Source organism: Phascolarctos cinereus, unplaced genomic scaffold, assembly GCF_003287225.1.
Source record: "Phascolarctos cinereus isolate Bilbo 61053 unplaced genomic scaffold, phaCin_HiC Scaffold_3;HRSCAF=262, whole genome shotgun sequence".
NCBI lineage: Eukaryota > Metazoa > Chordata > Mammalia > Diprotodontia > Phascolarctidae > Phascolarctos > Phascolarctos cinereus.
In genome coordinates this window covers 96,572,225-96,586,455 of record NW_027555736.1, presented here as the reverse complement: position 1 = coordinate 96,586,455, position 14,231 = coordinate 96,572,225, and positions in this window count along the sequence as shown.

The window sequence follows — 14,231 nt, the reverse complement described above, 5'->3', positions numbered from 1 at the left end:
AAGCTGCTAAATGAAAAATGAGAACTCCACAGGGGTTTAGTTCATCCATCTCTAAGAAGGCGGTTTCAACTCCATCAAAAGTAAAGTATAAATAAAGCTTAGAGAGATGCAAGATTCTTGGCTCAGTAAGAAGGCAGATGAAATTCAATTTTCCATTGATAGTAAAAATTCAAAGCATTTTTATGATGCCCTGAAGGCTATTTATGGGCCAAAGATCTAACTACCCAATTATGATGGAGCCACATTGATTAGTGATAAGGACACAATCCTGAAGAGATGGGCTGAACACTTCTATTCTCAAAAGACTGTCATCGATCAATCCTGAAGCCATTGACTCTACACCTCAGGTGGAAGTCAATCCTTTTCTAACCAAACTTCCAACTGATGAAGAGGTTTTGAATGCCATTAGGCTCTTCTTGTGTGGAAAAGTGCCTGGTGCTGACTCTATTCCAGCTGAGATTTACAAGGCAAGGAGTCCACTGCTCATACAAAAGCTGACAGAATGGGGCAGCTAGGTGATACAGTGGATAGAGCACCGGCCCCGATGTCAGGAGGACCTGAGTTCAAATCCGGCCTCAGACCAACTACTTGACACTTACTAGTTGTGTGACCCTGGGCAAGTCACTTAACCCCAATTGCCTTTAAAAAAATTTTAAAAAAAAGCTGACAGAAGTCTTCCAGGTTATAAGGCAAGAGGACATTGTCCCCCAGGAGTTCAAAGATGCTTCATTCATCCATCTCTATAAAGGAATAGGAAATAGGTGGTCCTGCAACAATCATGGGAGGGTCTCTCTCTCAGCATTACCAGTAAGATTCTTGATGGAGTCCTCCTTAATAGGCTGATCCTTCACCTGGAGGATGGTCATTTACCTGAGAACCAGTGTGGCTTCAAAAAGGGATGAGGAAAGGTCAGTATGGTGTTTGCTGTCTGACAACTCCAGCAGAAATGCCAGGAGCAGAAGACAGGTCTATATACAACATTTGTCAATTTGACCAAGGCCTTTGACACTGTTAACCATGAAGATTTCTGAAAGATCATCGCAAAATTTGGTTGCCTAGAAAAGTTCATCAATATTGTATATCAGTTTCATGATGGCATGCTTGAGCAGATTCTGGATAATGGACGATGCTCTCGTGCTTTCACAGTCACCAATGGAGTGAAGTAGGGCTGTTTGGTCACTCTCATTTTTTTTTTAGCATGATGTTTTCAGCTATATTGCCAGATACCTTGAACAAGGAATAACACAGCATCAAGGTCAACTACCACATTGATGGTAAATTATTTAACTTGAAAAGGCTGCAAGCCAGGATGAAAGTGGAAGGAAAGTTGGTGCATGACTTTTTGTTCACAGGTGATAGTGCTCTCAATGCAGCCTACGAAGCTAAGATGCAACAGAGTATGGATCACCTGCCTCTTGTGGTAATTTTGGCCTGACAATTAATACCAAGAAAACAAAGATTCTCCACCAGCCAGTACTACACCGTCCATACAAGGGACCATCCATTACAGCAAATGGAGAGATTTTAAATGCCATGGATAAAAGTCCACGTCCTTTGGCAGTATATTTTCCATGGATATACATCTAGATGATGAGGTTTATACATGCATTGCCAGAGTTAGCTCAGCATTTGGGAGGCTCCAAAGGAATGAAAGTGTGGGAGAAAAGAGGTATTAGGCTGCCTACCAAACTGAAGGTCTACAGAGCTATTGGGCTGACCTCATTTTTGCTTGCCTGTGAAACCTGGACAATCTGCCAGTGTCATGCCCAGAAATTGAATCGCTTCCATTTGAATCACCTTAGAAAGATTCTGAAGATCACCTAGCGAGACAAGGTACTGGGCACTGAGGTCCTTTCTGGAGCTGAACTGCCAAGTATTCAAACTCTACTACAGAGAGTGCAACTCGGATAGTCTGGCCATGTTGTTCAAATACCAAATATATGTTTGCCTAAAGGACTATTTTATGACAACTCACACAAGACATGTGCTCACATGGTGATCAGAAGAAGCAATACAAGGATATTCTCAACGTCTCCCTGAAGGATTTTAGAATCAATTGTGAGGCATGAGAGACTAGCAACGGGCTGCCCAGCATGGCATGCCCACATCCAAGAAGAAACTGTGTTCTATGACCAAAGCAGAATTGCAGTTGCTCAAAAAAAAAAAAGTGAGATGCACAAATTTAGAGACATCCACTCCAAGTGTCCACATGAACTATTTGTGTCCAATCTGCGTTAGAGCCTTCCGAGCTTATATTGGTCTGATCAGCCACAGCTGGACACACCGTAACTTGACCCCAACGTAGTGATGTCATTTTGGTCCTCTTCAAGCACAAAGGACACAACCAACGAGTCAACCAGCGAGGTGACACTGGGCCTGAAATCAGGAAGAACTGACTTTAAATTGAGCCTCACACACTTACTATTTGCATAACCCTGAGTAAGTCATTTAATTTCTGTCTGTTTCCTCATCTGTAAATCAGGAATAATAGCATCTACCTCCCAACTTGACCAGCAGTGGTTGGCCATCTCTAAGGGGCATTACACCTCAAGGCACTACTTAAGTAAGTGGCCGCACTGGGACGCAAAGCCAAGTCATCAGACCCCAGGTCTAGTCCTATATCCATTATCCCCCTCCATCCCTAATAAGGAACCATCATAGGTTGTGAGCATGAAAGTGACAGGACCCAAGTGGCATTTTAAGAAGACTAAGGTCATGTTCAACAGCAGTCATGAGATTTCCTTTAGTGCAGCTTGCATTTCCCCCATCTTTAAACTTCCAAATAACCATACCTCTATGAGTACAGAAAGGTGTTAAAAAATACATGGCATTCAAATTCAGATAATCTTGGTAAATGAGTCACGGAATTTGCAGGAAAGATAGCCTATATTTCTCCAAACAGAATTATCTCAGACCTGAATAAATATTGGACTCGGTTTTAGCTGTGTCCCTATTGCTAAAAGAAAGAGATTTGAAGCAATTACTCAGATAATTCCAATCTTGTCTCATAAGTACCTAGAAAAAGAATCAGTCATTTAATTACTGAATGTAAGATGGATGTTCCTTCCAAAGGTTTCTTTTTTGCAAAGGGGCATTCCTGGGGTTTTCCTTACCTTTCACAAGTGCTGTTTCCTTGAGTTGCCATGTTCCCCATAGAAAAATTCCCAAGAGGAAGACAAAGAAATTGTCAGCTTGAGGGAGGAAGTATTTCTTTTTGAAATGAAAATTTAAGGTCAAGGTCAAAAAGAATCTCATCAAAAGTCATATCCCTAAATACACGTTACCACCACTTAACTCAGCTGGAAACAGAGAAAAAAAATGGTCTGGAACCTATCAAATGAAGGGTTCATTTCCATGAGTTGTAGCTGATTGCTTTTACTTTCAGATCTAAAGCTCTTATTGAGGATGCAGCTGCTAAGATATTTTGTTTCTTTTTTTTTAGGGGGGGAGTTGTTATTTTTTCTGTTTGTCACACCCACCTTAGGAAGAAAAGGAAATGGAAAATCCTAACAGCTTACTTTTGTACATCTTTAAACAGTTTATAAATCACTTTTACATCCATTGTTTGACTTGATCCTCAGAATAACCCCATGAAGTAAGAACTATTTTGGCCTTTGTATGGGTGGGTAGATGAAGGAGCTGACTTTTAGATTAAGTGACTTCTTGCTGAAGTTCACAGCTTTTGAGTGGTGGAAACCAGACTCAAGTTTAGGTCTTCCGACTTGAAGTCCTTCTTTCTCCACCATCCTTCCAGAGAAAGTTATTTCTTCAGCCCATCTGTAGAAGTGCCAAAGAATATCAGTTCCTGAAGTATGAATTTTTATCGAGAATTACAGTGGCGGCGCCTTGTAGTAAGTATCTTTCTTGTCCGTGCTTGGAAGAAAGACTCTAAAAAGTCCCAATCACAGCCTATTCCTGTGATCTGCTTGTCAAATTACCTATAATGAACATCAAATCAGCACATCTGATTGCAGTTTTAATTGATTCAAAAAGAATTGCTGATTGCTTACTATGTTCAAACACAGCGAGCAGATAGCAAAGCCTTCAAAAGTAATGTCTTTCCCTTACCAAAAAAAAAAAAAAGAAAAAACTTTGGTCTTTACACTTCAGAAAACTATGCCAAGGAATATTTGACTTATAGGAACTGGAGGAGCTACAGAGAGAACAGAGCTCTCTGTCTGTGTGGTCTCACTTTGGAGCTGGCTTACTTCACTCTTGCTAAGGCTGCACTTTCCATAAGATCTCACTATGGGCAACCCTTCTAAATGGATGGATAATTTACTGTTCTTCTCTCTAGCTTAATAAGAACCAGTCAGGCAATAAATTGCTCATTTGGGTTTTTTGCCTGAGCAGATATTTCAAGTTGCCTGAAAATGTATTCATTAAGGAAGGTTGAGCTATTTATCTAAATGAAGAATGGTAAAATGTACATGCTGCAAATGCCAACAAACTGTTAGGTTGCTGAGTCCTAAACCTATACCATTGGCCTTAAGCCTTTCTGTCTAGGGAGCAGGACTGTAACTAGGGCAGGATGCAAGGAGGGAAATTTAGAGGGTGCTGAAAGCTCCCACCCATGGTAATGGCAGCATGGCCTTCATCTGCCTTCCTCCCCCTTAGAAATGCTATGGCATTCTGTGTTGGATTTCTTCCCTCTTACTACTAAACTCCAGGTGATTGTGCGTAGGGGAGTGCTGGTAGATGTTTAATAATTGGCTCTCTGTCTGGGGGATGGGGTAGGAGAGAGATGCACACATAACGTACTTTGAAGTTTAATCAATGTAAACATTTTTATGTTAACTTTTTAAAGTCTAGACAATTGGCAAAACAATAAATCGTAGTGTTTGTCAATTTCAGAGATATAAATGCTCACAGTGGAAATTTAGCAATCTGCCTTGGTGAGCTGATATAAACTGGCTCCAGTACACCCCTGATTATACCCTTGACCCAACTCTAGACATTTGCCCCAGGCTCCATAACTTCCAGGTACTATTCTGCTAATAAGAAAATTGCTTAGATTATTCATAAGCAATGTCTATACCATCCAAGGAGATGAAACAATTACCTGGTAATTAATTATTCAGATAAAAACAATGAGTTTAAGGAGGTAGCATTATCTAATGGAAAGAATTTTTAACTAAATCCTTGGAGTATTGACTTTCTAAAACCCAGATTAAATCATGGGCCTCAATTTTTCTTCTAGAAAATGAGATGATTTGTACCAGGTTACTTCTAAGGTCCCTTTGAGCTCTAATTTATGAAGCCTCAGATCTCATATTTGGAAAATAGGAAATATAACTGAATCTAATTACTTCATTGTTGTGGTTGTTGTAGATCAGGGCTTCTTAAACTTTTTGCACTTGAGACCCATTTTCATTTTTCATGGCCTGAGGGCATGCACAATACAAGGTGCGCATGCTTTGTGTTCAGAACCAAGGCTGCAGTGAAGTGCTCCATGCAACATGGGCAAGCACTGCCAGAAACACCTCAGATCCATTACATTTTTGATTTTTAATTAATTTTTGGTTGTTGTGAGTTCAGAAACCTTTTACTGTTGACAAATTTTTCATGACCCCACATGGGGTCACAACCCACAGTTTAAGAAGAAGCACTATTAATATATGAATTAGTAGAGAAGGTAACAATAAATAAAATACTGAAGGGAGCAGGGAATACATTTGGGAAGAGGAAGAGTGGAGATTTTTTTTAAAAAAGGAAATGTCAAATTAGATAAAAGTATATGATCTCAGTGCTGGAAGGGATCTTAGAAGCCATCTAGTCTAGCAGAACAAGCCTAATTCCATATAACAATCATTAACTATCACTTTTCTGAAATTGAGTTCCAGGCCTTTATCTATAGAGTTCATATTAGCCTGTCCTCAATAAACACTAGTAATTCTCTGTTGCCTTCCACTTTCTGGTAGATACTGTTCTACTTTCTCTTCTTCACAAATAATGCTCCATCAGCTATTAAATACCTTGGTACTGGCTATCTCCATACTTGGAATGCTTGGAATCCTCCCTTCTTCCTCTTAGGACCCCTGATTTCCTTCAAAACTCCACTCAAGGATCACCTATTGAAAGATCACCTAATGATCTCCCCCTTCTACTGAAAGTTATTGTATTTATACATATATACACATGTCATCTTCCTTCAATAGAATGTAAGCTTCTTGAGGGTAGGGCTTGTTTCTTTTTATCTTTGTATTAACTGAGCCTAGCACAGTGCCTGGCACATAGTGGTAATTTAATAAGTTTTAATTGATTAATCATCCTAAGCCATGGTCCTAGCTCTTCCTTTATCTGATTACCTCCAACTTAGTTTTAAGAAAGATATCAGCTAGATTTTCTTGCAGAATGTTGTTTGTCACGGATATGTGGGTGACTGCATATTAATTTTATCCAATGGAGGGCTTCAGGCAAAAAAAAAAAGATAAGATTTTCCAGTCCAATGGGAATGAATATCAAGTTTTCAACATGATTCTATACATGTGATTTTTATGAGCAGTTAAATGGATCATGTCCTGAAAAGATCAAATCAAAATCATTCATTAATACTCACTATATATGCAAGATATAGACATCTAAGTTTTATCAGCCATTTTTAGAGCACCTAATGATGCCAGTCCTTCATGGAACCGCAGTCTCTACCACCTAAGAGTTTACAGACTAGCTGTCATTTTTTTTTTACCAGTGCTGGTCCTCAAAAACCCTGTGGATCAGTCAGAGTTGCTCTCTGTATCTCTTCCATCTCTTCTGTCACTACACAGTATTCTAAGTCCTTACTCTTCTGGGTCTCCCTACCCAAGCCTACAATCTATCTTTCCCACTCTGTTCTTGGCTGGCTCTCACTTTTGATGTGTCTAATAAACATCCATTCAAATTAAGCTGACAACATTTAGTGAGTTATCTATCCCTCATAGGACAGGCATATATACTTGAAGCCAGAGGAGTCAATTTCTAATGATAGTATTTCAGGCATCAGCTATAAGCTGGTGAGCTGGTGAGGGAGATAATTTTGCTCAGAGATGAGTGGGAAGGAGAGTTCTCACAGCCTCCAAATCAATAGTAACCATCAAGTGGCCACAGTAATTGTTGCCATTACACTGATCCTCATAGCCACATTCCCAAAATATCTGGAAAAGCTTCCTTTTAGATTAGTTAGCTAAGCCAAAGGAGGGTAGGCAGAGAAGTTCCTTTTTTATTATAATTTTTATTTTTAATTAATGAAATAAAACAAGCGTTTCTATAACATAATACAATAAGAAAGATGATTGCACATGAAACTTCAAATCTACTATGCACAATTCGCTATTCCTTTCAAATATACAATAAAGTTATCATGTAAATTTTTCCTTTTTTTTTCTTCCCTCCCTACACCATTCCTGCACCCCGCCCTAGAGATGGCTACCACTAGGCACAAATTCCACACATACTTCTATTTATCAGTTCTTTCTCTGGATGCAGAGAGAATCTTTCTTCATACGTCCTTTGTGGTTAATTTGGGTATTTATAATACTATTAATAATAGGCAGAGCAATTCCTGACAAAGCAGGAAATCAGATGGGCAGAACAGGGCCATACTCAAGGAGGAGGAGGGGAAAACTCTTGGCTGCTCCACCATTCCTGCAACTTGCCTCAAAGTATTCCATAAGCACAGAGCACAGCTACGCTAGCCATGCTGTCTCTCTTGAAGTCAAGGGCCAGGTGCCTCTGGAAGATGGCATCCCTTTTGTGGCTGACTTTCTGGACTTTAACACCATGAATCAGCTGCTGCCTCACCCTGGAACCTCTTTCACTACTTAGGATACATCCCTCCCCAAGGTGACCCTTTCTCCCTTTGTTGAGGTCTTCTGAGTGCTACCACTAGAGAGGGACTCAGGCTGGCCAACCTTCTTCCCCCTCCTGCTCTGCTTCTGACTTTCCTCCAACATCATGCTCCTGAATGATTACCTTCAACCTCCACCCCCCAGTCCCCTTTAGAGAATCCTTTCTCATGTTGTCTTCCCTCTTAGAAGGTAAGCTCCTTGAAGCAGGATTTAGCCTTCTTTTGGCTGGTATTTGGAGCTCAGTGTAATGCCTGGCACACTATTAACAAATGCTTGTTGCTTTACCTTGATGGAGCCTTTCTCTGAATTGCTTTGCTCCATCGCAACTGGCGCAATTTTGATAGTAACGGTTCCGGTCCATGACATAAGATCACAGAGCTAGAGCTAGAAAGAACATCAGAGGCAATCTAGTCCTCCTCTTCCCTTATAAATGGGCAAACTGAGGCCCAGAGAGAAGCAATTTGCTCTAGGTCTCACAAGTAATGGGTGCCAGGGGTAATTTGAACCCAGGTTCTTTGACTGCCACCTATCTTCCACTCTGGGTCAATCACAGTGATGGACCCTGTTGGTTTCAAAGGCAACAGCAATTCATTCACAAATTTTAATAGATAATAAATGAAGGTGATAAAGGGGAAAAGACATTTGTTTTGGGGAGTCAACTGTGACACTCAGGCAACAGTGCTTAGAGGAGGTGGTTTTTCAGGAGCAGGGATTGTTGGAAACTGCTGATGCCTTTTGAGGAATGAAACATCAGCATGATTCGTGAATGCAAACCACCCACATGCTGGAAATCTGAAGTAGTTGCCCCTAGAAACAGAAATAAACTACTGCCCAATTTTGAAGCTGTGTTCACTGTTTAGGAGAGAAAACTAGGAGAGAGCTTTCCAGTAAAAAAGCACAGGTTAAAGGCACTTAATTACACAGAGGGAACAGAGGTTTTACCTGTAACAGGACAAAGTATGGACATTACCCTTTAAAAAAATTTAAGGGCAGCTAGGTGGTGCAGTGAATAGAGCACCAGCCCTGAATTCAGGAGGACCTGAGTTCAAATCCAGATTCCGACATATAACACTTACTAGCTGTTTGACCCAGGGCAAGTCACTTAACCCCATTGCCTAGTCAAAAAAAAAAAAAAGACAAAAAAAAGTGAGTATACAAGTTTGTTGGCTATAAATATAAAATGTATATTTATATATACAAATCTATCTATATAGATATCTATAATATCTATAATAAATATGTAGAGTATATAAATAAAAGTCTCTTTGGTATGAACCAGCACCAGAAATTAGTTAAATATCTAATCCCAGTTAAATATCAGATCCCATGGCCCCCTGGGCTTTCTTTGCTCAGAACGGTGCACCGTTGGAGTAGGTTATATTTTGACTGATTTGGCAAATGTGTTTCTACCTCGACTGAGCATTTGATCACTATGCTTCCTGGATGTCATTGTCTCTCATCACACTAATCTCCCCTTCAATAAACTCATAGGAAAATACAAAATGAACACCAGGCTACACTGGATCCCCCTTGCCCTATGGACTGGCCCTGGGTATATAAGGTAAGGCTCCTGGCTATCATCCCCAGACAAATTAAGGCAGCTGGTGGTGCAATGGATAGAATCATGGGCCTTGAGTCATGAAGATCTGAGTTCAGATCCTGCCTCTGACTGCTGTGTCAACCTGAGCAAATCATTTGACTTTAAAGAGCCTCAGTGTCCTGGTCTGTAAAATGCGGAAAGACCTATAGTTCCTATGCCTAAATGGTTGTTTTGAGATTCGATTCAACAAAACATTTACTGAGTACCTACTAGCTAGAAACTAGGGGGGGAAATGACAGAAATGAAGCCATCCCTGCCCCCAGGGAGCTTACATTATACTGGACAGATACAATAGAAATAAATATAGTCTATACAAAGTAATACAAAGCTACTCTAATTACTGACAAGGTGAAGTTGAGGAAAGGGCTTATTTAGGAGACAGAACCTGTACTGGGCTTTGAAGGAAGCTGGGGGTTCAATGGGGCAGAGAAGAACCAGAGGATTCCAGATACGGGAGCCCCCCTGTCCATAGATAAAGACAACAAATGACATCTATGGAAAGCGCTTTGCAAACCTTAAAGCAGTAGTGCAAATGCTACCTGCTGTTGTAAGGTTCTCTGACATCTTGGGCCATTGAGCACTTTTTAATTAAAAGCTTCATTGGCATAAAAAGTCAACAGGCCTTGGGCTCCTAATAGGACTGTCATGGCCCTGAAGCTAAAGCTTTTGTGAACTCTCCCCTCTTTATTATAACTCTCAGAAACAGGTCATTTTCAGTGACTTCTCTTCCACCAGGGAGGAGGAACTAAGTGGTTTGTCCCAAGCCACCAGAGTCAAGAGGCCAGTGGCTTGGATTAGATGAAAACATCCTACCTGGTGAGTTTCCAGATCATCTTCACATTCGCAATACTCCTGTCTACACAATCTTAGATTGGAGCCAGAAACTTATTACACTGGGTAAGGGTAGGCATTGGAGAAAAGATGGTTCTCCACCTCCCCCGCCCATCATGACCTCTCTGAGTAACATCTAAATGGGTACCTCTTTAGAGAGCAGAATGGTGTAATAGAAAGAGCATGGGACAGGGCTTGGGGGCCCATATTTTTACCTTGGCTCTCCCATCAAGGCTTTGAGCAAGCAATTTCACTTCCGGGGACTTCAGCTTCTTCTTTTTATAAAATGAGGAGACTGGACTGGAATACTTCAGAAGATCCCTCCCAATTCTAACATTTTGATTTCAAGAATGGTTCCCAATTCGTGTCTTCACCCTGCTCCTTAGTTCACTTCCTCACAGTGGGGATTTTTAACATTTTTTTTGGATAATGGAAAACCTAAGTGGTTTCTGTACATATTGAAGGGGAAAAAAATTTTTTTTGAGAGGGGGGAGTCGTTGAGCTACCTTTCTATGATACTTCACCTTCTCTGTCTCTGGCCCTGACTTCTTTAATTCAACAAAGATTTCTTAAGTGTCTGCCATGTACAGGTAGGCACTAACAATAAAAAGGTGAAAAAGAGACAGTTTTTGTCTCTGAAGAGCTTACTTTCTAGTAGGAAGAATGAAATAAATGCTCAAGTAGGTATAATGAAAGTTAGAATGTATTTAGGTGCATAGAAAAAGTCAGTGACACAAAGAATTTAAGGAGGACCAGAACACTTCTTGGAAGAGATGGTATTTAAACCAGGCATCAAAGAAAGAAAATTTCAACAGATGTAGCTATAGAGTGAATCTTGGCTTGGGAGATGAGGTGAGAGTCAGCATCTGTAAATGTACAGAAGCAGAAAAGCCTGGACAAGTCTGGAAAATAGCAAGCTGTCCGGTCTGGCTGAAACATAGGTTACTTGAAGAGAGTTGTGTGAAATAAGGCTTGAAGCCTTGTCAGCAAACTCGTTCCTCTCCTTCTTGGCAGTTTCTGGGATTCTGTGATATCCTTTAAAAAGCACCATATGTCTCCCCTGCAGGTAGACTTCCTGCTGGCAGGAATGGCAGTTTGCTGCTAGCAGGGAAGAGGTGGAATTCTTGACTAAAGAGCTTATGTTTTATTCCAAGGACAATAGGGAGTCACTGAAGGTTTTTGAGGAGGAGTGGAATGACCAAACCTACATTAGGAAAATTCCCTTGTCATCTAGATGAAGGCTGGACTGGAGGGGCAGGAAGATTAGTTAGGAACCTGTAATAGTACATGAGAGTCCAAACTAGCACATCCAAAGGTAAGGACAAATGGAGGTGAAACTGTGGAGGATTTAGTAACTGAATATATGTGGAGATGGATGGAAAGAAAGAGACAGAGATGAATCCAAGGTTTTGAGCCTGGGTGACTGGGAGAATGGAGGTACCAATGATGAAAGAAATAGGGAAGGAAAGTAGATTTAGGAGGGAAGATGACAAGTTCAGTTTGGGACATATTGAATTTGTGGGGTTGGCAGGATGTCCATGTGGAGGTATATCTTGAAGGCCATTTAAAATGTCACTCTAGAGGCTGAAGAAAATGGGGTTAGATTTCTAGATTTGAGGGTCATTTGCCCCTAAGTAGTAACTGAAGCCACATGAGTCCATGAAGTTTAGGGAAAGAAATGGGCTAAATGAGAGACCTTGGGCGACCTCTCACAGTTAGCGGGTGGGGAGTGAAGGATACCTATTGAGAGAGTTCAAAAAGATGTGGTTAGAGAAGTAGAAGAAACAAGAAGTCGATGGAAGAGTTAATGTCAAGGAGCCACTAGTCAATAATGGTGCCAGCCATTAAAAGATCAAGGGGAACATGGCACTGACCTTCTGTAAAATTGAGAAGTCTGCCTTTAATGTCTTTCCATCTCTGCTTCCCTTCTTCTGAAAATACCATCCTTCAAGCACTTCCCTATTGTCCCCCACCATTCCCCGACTATCTCTAACAGTACACATCAGTGCTCTGTTCAGCTTTCCCTCCTTGGAAGTGTCTGGCTTCAAAATTCTACCTTCTCCACCCCTACCTCTATACTTCTTCTTCAGGTCCCATTTTTTAATTTGCTGTCACAGAGAATACTCTTTCCCTCTAAAATAGCACTAGCAGACCACAGCTTCGTGTATGTATCACCCCTCCCAGAATTATTTGAATTTAGCAGAAAGCTTGTTGGTGGCGACGTCAACCCCAGAAATCGTAATGCCTGAACTCTGTGGTATCGATGGAAGGAAGAAATTTCTCTTTAATGGTGAATTCACAACAATATAGGAGCAGCCCATTTGGGAAAATCTTTTGGGGCTGTAAAATTACACCAACTACACCATCTACTGTGCCTGAATAAAACAGACCCTGTCTAAAGATCCCTGGGTTTTCCAGGCACCAAAGTCATATTTTCTCTAATGGTCACTGGCAGACTTCTCAAAAAGATCAAAAGACTCAGAAAGGCAGAGCTTAATGCCCAGGGAATGAGATGAACGGATGGTATGTTTTTCCCATGGCTCTGTTCTTTTCCTTGATCACTGTTCGCCAGTAAGTTTTGCAATTCACAGACCGGCGAGGGCTTGGAAGTGAAGGGACCCCACCCCTCCAATCTGCCAAATTCAAGGCATATGCAGGACTCGTTCCTTTTTGGCCACACCTGTTTGTGCTATAGGACTGAGTTCAGTCAGGATTAACTGTTTGCCTTGCTGAGGAAGGGGAGGACTGGCATGACTTCCTTTGCTTGATGTTGCTAAGTTATTTGAAAAAATAAAACCACCAGTTCCACAATAGCCTTTTAGATATGAGTAGACTGCACCGTCTCCCCAAAGCAATGGAGGCTGGAGTCTGGGGAGAGAGACTGGGTGACAGGAACCAATGGGGCATGAAGGAAGCAGCAGTGTGACCAGAAAGAAAAACAGCCAGAGAACAAAATTAGCCGTCCTGTTTAGCTTCTGATAACTTCCTCTAGAAAGCCTTTTTAAACCTGGAGAATGGCATCCACCCAGCAGCTCTGTTTGTCTCTGTCTCCCTCCTCCCCCTCTTTCTCTCCTCTCTGTCTTCTATCTATGCATGGCTCAGTTTCCCTCTGTGCCTCCTTTTTTTTTGCAGCTCTACCTTCTTTCTTTTTACTGTCTTCTTTCTATCTCCTCACTCATCCATCTCTGCCTCTGTCTTTTTCTTTCTAGGTGCCTTTTATTTTGATCTCTACTCTGTATCTCTATTCATTCACGTCTCTCACTGTTTGGATCCAACTCCGTGACTCCATTTTTTTTCCTTCTATCTGTCTCCTCTCCCCTTTTCTCTGTCTCATCCATCTGTCTGTCCCCGTCTCACTCGTTTTAACTAGGTCAAACCAGACAAACAGGGGCTAAGTTCTATGTTCAAAGACTTGTTGACACCTATTTATAGTGAGGGTGATTAGCAACCACAGAGCTTTTGGTTAATCAAACAGGCATGAGGCTCAGTGCCAATAAGCTAAGAGGCTTATTACATGGAGCTGGCTCCAGTGAATCCTGCTGGAAGCCAGCCTCCTGTCTCAGACGCCCAGGCAGGTGCCTATGTTAGTGGATTCACTGAGACTGATAAGAAATAGGAGGGTTTTTATATGTCTTTCGGTGGCAGTGATGATGGTGATGATGCCAGTTTAAGAACTAATTTACCCTAGGGTTTGTAAGTTTAATCTGGAAAGGTAGCTTTGAATGTCATTTACTTGGATGATGGTTGTGAGTTTTGTGGGGTTTTATTGCTCAGCTAATTGTAGGTTGTGGGAAGATTCTGAAATTGAAAGCAGAGTGGTATGTCTGTTAGATTGAGAAGCAATTCAGGTGCTGAAACTGGAGTCACAAACACTGGACTGACACTTATTCTCTCTGAGACTCAGTTTCATCATCTTTAAAATGGTCACAGTAGTACCTGCTTCATAGAATCAAATGAGAAAGTGCTTGACCAGA